General features: G+C 41.5%; 1 protein-coding gene across 1 annotated transcript in view; it reads left to right on the top strand.

Annotated features, from left to right (window-relative positions):
- The window catches only part of IL1RL2 (interleukin 1 receptor like 2), a 44,228-nt gene extending 43,388 nt beyond the window's left edge, over window positions 1–840 (top strand). The window contains exon 6 of the mRNA XM_019666477.1: window positions 782–840. The gene's annotated coding sequence lies outside the window, so the exon portion shown is untranslated. The remainder of the gene's footprint in view (window positions 1–781) is intronic.
- Window positions 841–5,743: the final 4,903 nt, after the last annotated feature.

Raw genomic sequence — 5,743 nt, 5'->3', positions numbered from 1 at the left:
GACCCAGAAACACATTTCTGTATTCTGGGATGTGGTTATGTGGCTGCCAGGCCTGTCTCCCTGTCTCATGCACCTGTCAGATTGTGCACGGTCTGCTGCTGGTGACTCCTCTCAGGGAGTGTCCTCAAGCAGAGCCTCGGCATGATGGCTGGAGCACTTCTGCAGGTTTGGGCTCTGTGGTTGCTCTACCCAGTTGGATGCATTCTAAAAACTTGATGGGCCATAATCCAGGGGTGAGAAAAAGCCCAAGGCTCCAAGCAGAAGAGGAGAAATATCTAACTTCCCCACTAACCACTCTGATAGAGTAAGTTACTTAAACAACAAAACCTGACTGTGTTATTTCCCCCACCCACCCAAGAGGTCTTTTGTATTTAGTGTCCATGGGGAAAGGTGGGGGGGGGAGAGAAAACAACAAGAAAGGGGCGGGACTGAGGCAGGGTGCAGTGGAGAGCTGCTCCCTTCTCTGATTTCATTTCACATATTGCGGTTGGCAGGGCACGGATATTTTTGAGAAATTTCTTGAAAAGAGATGCTTGGGACTTTGAGAAGGCTATCAGTCTTCTTAGTAGGCACTCAATATCTGTTTATGGAATACATTAGCAAAACCAAATACTTTCTGGAGAGTGGGTAGACAATAGCTGGAAACCTACTCCTGGCCTCCATCCTTGAAAATTGATCCCCTACTCAGTGTGCCAACTTTCCTCTTTCAAGCAATGCCAGTTAGTTTAGGAAAGTCCCACAAATGACTGACTGAATGATGGACAGGCTCTGCCTTTTTCAGGGTTAAAATAAAGCGGCGGCATCTCTCAACACTCGACAGCCTTGCTCCAGAAGGCCCAGTCCTTGTTTTGTCCAGAGCTGCAGCCTTCCAGCACGGTGCTGCCACCTACAGGCCCTCCGCGGAAGTACCGGAATAAAAAACGGGAACGTGGGCGCAGCAACCTCAGTTGAGATTTACTCGTCTGCCCCCTTTTGTCCCGTTTTGATGTGTGAATCTGCACAGTGGCTTCCCAGTAAAGTGAGGATAATCCGGCCTGATTTTATTTGTATCTATACTTTGAGATTGGGGTTTGAAGGACAAATAGCAATCGAGTGGGTGATCCCTTCTTGCAGTGCCACTCCCCCTTCAGGACTTTGTCCAGCGCAGCTTCTGGGACACCCAGTGGACAGCCCAGCACTGAGTGGGTGCCCTCCCGAGGCTGTGCCTGTTCCACCTCTCAGGAGTGTGTCCCAAGAAAGAGAATCCGAAAGATGTGCTTTGCCTGGGTTCCTGGAAACTACTTCCATCCACACACAACTGCTCCAGCCTTCACTTTACAAACCAAAGGTGAGACTCCTGTACTGTAGACACTACCTGAGGCCTTGAAAGAGCGCGGTGTGGCCATTTAACAGTGCTATGACAAATGCCCGAAACTGACCTTTCCTGGTTTTCTTGTCATCTTCTAACACGCACCCATTCAGCAAATGGGCCTCCTGTGTAGATACCAAGATGAGCAAAACAGCATGGTTTCTGTCCTGACCAAGTCTCATTTGCACAAGCTAATGGACAGATGAGGTGGCAACAAGAATGGAGAGGGAAGACCGGCAAAGGGGACAGGGGAGAGGTCAGGAAAAAGAAAATCATGGAAGAGAAAAATGAATGAATTGTACATTGATATATCTATATGTATATCTGCATCTATGTCATCTATCTATCTATCTATCTATCTATCATCTATCTATCTATCTATCTATCTATCTATCATCTATCTATATTTTTAAATGGGATCCGAACCGGGGCCCTCCGGCATCCCAAGCCAGCCCTCAACCACCGCGCCACTCGGCCGGCCCTATACATATATTTTAATGCAACAGTAGTTGCAGGGGTTGTGGTTAACCTGACTGTGATCTTGCTAAGTGAGGAGGATGCTGCGACTTGACTGGTTTGGATCAAGGTGGCCCTGGTTCATGGTCTGGCTCGCCACCGCCATCAGGCCTGAGAGTGGGACAGAGCCACCAGCAGAGGCCATCTGGGACCCTGTAACAGAGTTGTGCTCTTTGCCAAGCTGGTTGGTTTAAATTAAACCCAAGGCTAAACCGTCCACTAGGCATGTCTATTTGGGAAGTCATTTGGAAAACGTGGAATAAATTATTTACAGTGGTGTTCCCTTAGCACTTGGGGAAATCTTTGGGGTGAAATTAGCCTAAAATGAACAGAGAGAGCAGGTTAGGAGTTCCTGGGTCGCCTGTGGGGTGGTGGTGGCATGGGATGGGGAAGGTTCTGTTCTGCTAATGATAGAGCAATCTGAAGAAGAATGGCTTCTCCTTAGGACTGCTATCGCCTCCGCAGTCAGCCCCTTAGTAATGACCCCTTAACCCACCCCTAATCACCGCTGGCTGTTAACAGTGCTCCAGAAGGGCGGTCTGCCAGCCAGTCCTGTGAACCCTGCCAACCCTCTTGGGAGATGTCTACTTGCCTAAACTTAGTGACGAGGACGGACTTTAAGACCCATGAAGATGAGTAGCCGGGATGTCCAGCATCCACAAACATGTTGAGGTGACAGGCCCCTGAAGCTGCACCTGCCATTGCTCCAAGTGCCCTGCAGGGGGCAGCCTAACCCTTTAGCCTTGATTTCAAAGGGCTTCAAAGAGAAATTGATTCCACACAAAGCGATAAAAAAATCTATGCTGNACACCTACATTTCAGATCCTCTTCTACATGCTTTAACACATTAATTCATTACCAGGTCTATGAAACAGGCAGGCTAAGGACCTCATCTATGCAGATGAGGAGAGACATGGTATGTGTGGTGTTAGAGGATGGTCAGAGGCAGAGAACCTGGGATCAAGGTATCTAATCCTTCTATTCCATCAGCCACAGTGTTCCATCTCTAGACTCCTGGTAAGAATAATACTTCCTTGATAGGGTGGTTGTAAAGATGAAATGCAATATATGAAAAGTACTTAGAGCCCTAGATAGAAACTGGTTGTTGGTATGACTCTGAATATGGTAAGCCCAACGTTACCTTACATAACTGAGTTAATTTCTAGAGTAATTCTACCATAAGAAAAACTGGATTCTATAAAAAATATAAGCTCATGAATTTAGAGATTGATTACATTTTTGCTTTTTTAATGAAAGAAATGATTATAGGGATGATTTTGAGTGATTCTCAAAATTTGTATGAACTAAATAAAAAACCATGTGAACATAAAACATTAGAAAGTATAGATGTACATTACATTAGACCAGAACAAAGGAAAGATTGACATAGTTTAGTACAAATCTTAAGTAAAATAAAAAAGCATAGAATAAACTGAAAAAATGTGGGCAAAAGTATGAAAGATAAGGGTTGATATCCTTAATGTCCACTAGAAAAAGGGTCAAAGAATATGAACAGGAAGTTTACAAAATAAGGGCTAATTCACACAAATACCTAGCCAATGAGAAAATTATAACATCACAAACAATGCAATGCTACTTAGCTAAGAACATTCACAGTGGGCCCGACTCTATGCTAAACTCTTTAAGTATATAATTTAATACTCTCAGTGAATCCCATATTTTCTTTATTTTAAAAATGAAGAAATTAAGGATGTAAGAGATTAGTTAACTCACCAAATTGGTATCACAGTTGTAAGAAATGGCACTAGGGAAATTGAGCACTGACTGGATGTTTCATGATATTGTAGCAGTGCTGTTACATCTTTTTTGTTTTGGACTGATAATGGTAGTCTTGGTATGTTTCCAAAAGGGACTTTGTGTTTTAGAGGTGAAATACTGCAACATTTATGGATTAAATACTATGAAGTCTGAGATTTGCCTCAAAACAATCCAGTGCAGGGAGAGGTGGAGAGCATAAGAGAACTGATGAAACAAGATGACCATGAATGACGTTCATGGGGTCCACCATACTATTCTGTCTATTTTTGTATGTGTTTAAAATTTTCTCCAAAATAAGTTTGAAACATAAAATAGTTAAAAAGAAGATTAAAAAAAAATAATAAGAAACTGACCTCTGAGTCACTTGAGCAAACTTGCCCGTGGAAAAGGGAAGACTGAGTATTCTGAAGAGCAGGACGAAGCTAGAGAGGGAGGCCCTTTGTTTTCCTTTGTTTTGTCTTCAAAATAGAAACAATTTTTCCCCTAATTCTTTGCTCATTAGAAAATTCATAAAAACAGCAAAATATTTAAAAATAATATTTATTAACTTTTTTGTGTATATGAATATTTCCATAGATTTGATCTATAGAACTGCATCTTTTTATTGAAGTAGAATTGTCATATAATGCTATATTAGTTTCAGGTGTACAATATAATTATTTGATATTTGTATATATTGTGAAATGATCAGCACAGTAAATCTAGTCAATATCTATCACCATACGAAGCTACAATTTTTTCCCTTGTGAAGAGAACTTTTAAGATCTACTCTCTCAGCAATGTTCAAATATGCACTACAGTATTATTAACTCTAATCACCATACATCATTTTTAATGGTTGCATAGTATTTCATTGGATAGGTGTATTCTAGTTTATTTAACCAATCCTTGATTTGTGGATGGTTAGGTTGTTTCCAATGTGTTACTTTTGCAAACGTGGTACATTTATCTGATGATATGCCTTGGATAAGTTATGGGTAATAGCNAAAGAGGAAAAGACAACCTAATTTCTCAAAAAAGATAGACGAACCACTTGGACAGACAGTTTACAACAGAGGATATCAACTTGGCTAATCAAAGCATAAAAAGGTGTTCAACCAGGTACAATCTGGGGAAATGCAAATTAAATTTGCAATGTGATCTTAAGACACACACACCAGGATGGCTAAAACCAAATAGAGTGATGATACCCTGTATTGTTAATTATGTGAAGTGACAGGAACTCTCATACACTGCTGGCGCAAATGTGAATTGGCACAATCACTTTATAAAACAGTCTGGCATCTCTTTATAAAGTTGGAGATATGCATAATTTATTATCTACCGACTTGACTGGCAGGAAGGTATGTCTCCTCAACATGTACAGGGGTGTGGACACCAGGAATGTGTACACGTGTGCCACAGGAGACAGGCAGGAGAGAGTTCATAGCAGCCTTAGGTACCTGCTGCTAATACTGGAAACAACACAAATGGGTATATAACAATAGTAGAAGAAATAAACAGTATAGTATATTCCATTGTCTGGATGGAGTATAGTTACGTGCAACAGCCTGGAGGAATGCCACAAACAACATGCTGGGCAGTAGAAGGTAGAGTTTGGGGGTGAACACATGAGTGATAAAATATAGAGTAGGGAAGGGGCACGTGTGAGGCTTCTGGGGTTCAGCAATATATTTTCTTGATGGGGTGAAGCTGGTATGGCTATTTATAATAATTCAGCAAATTTACATTTATGCTCTCTACTTTTTACTATATGTGTGTTCTAGTTCACGCACACACACAATCTTAAAGAGCTTAATAATGCTTGGAATAAAGAAGCTTGAAGTAGACTGTTTGGAAGTGCAGTATTTTTGTTTTTGTTTTTGTTTACATGTAGTAAATCAACGGGATTTATTAGGCTCATGGGGCAAAATGAAGTGAAAATGTAAATTGGCTAATATAACTTGTGAGTGTGTGTGGAAGTAGAGTAAGTGAAGAGAAGAAAGAGTGGGGGTCACAACTGGTGAAGTGGAAGCATTACTGGATTCGGAATTAGAAAACCAGAGTTCACGTCTCGTTTCTTCCTCTAACGTGTGACCTTAGGCAAGTCACTCAATGTAT

The sequence above is a fragment of the Hipposideros armiger genome, unplaced genomic scaffold (assembly GCF_001890085.2).
Source record: "Hipposideros armiger isolate ML-2016 unplaced genomic scaffold, ASM189008v1 scaffold_472, whole genome shotgun sequence".
NCBI lineage: Eukaryota > Metazoa > Chordata > Mammalia > Chiroptera > Hipposideridae > Hipposideros > Hipposideros armiger.
The sequence above is the reverse complement of the archived record's forward strand: the minus strand, read 5'-3'. Positions and strand labels throughout refer to the sequence as shown.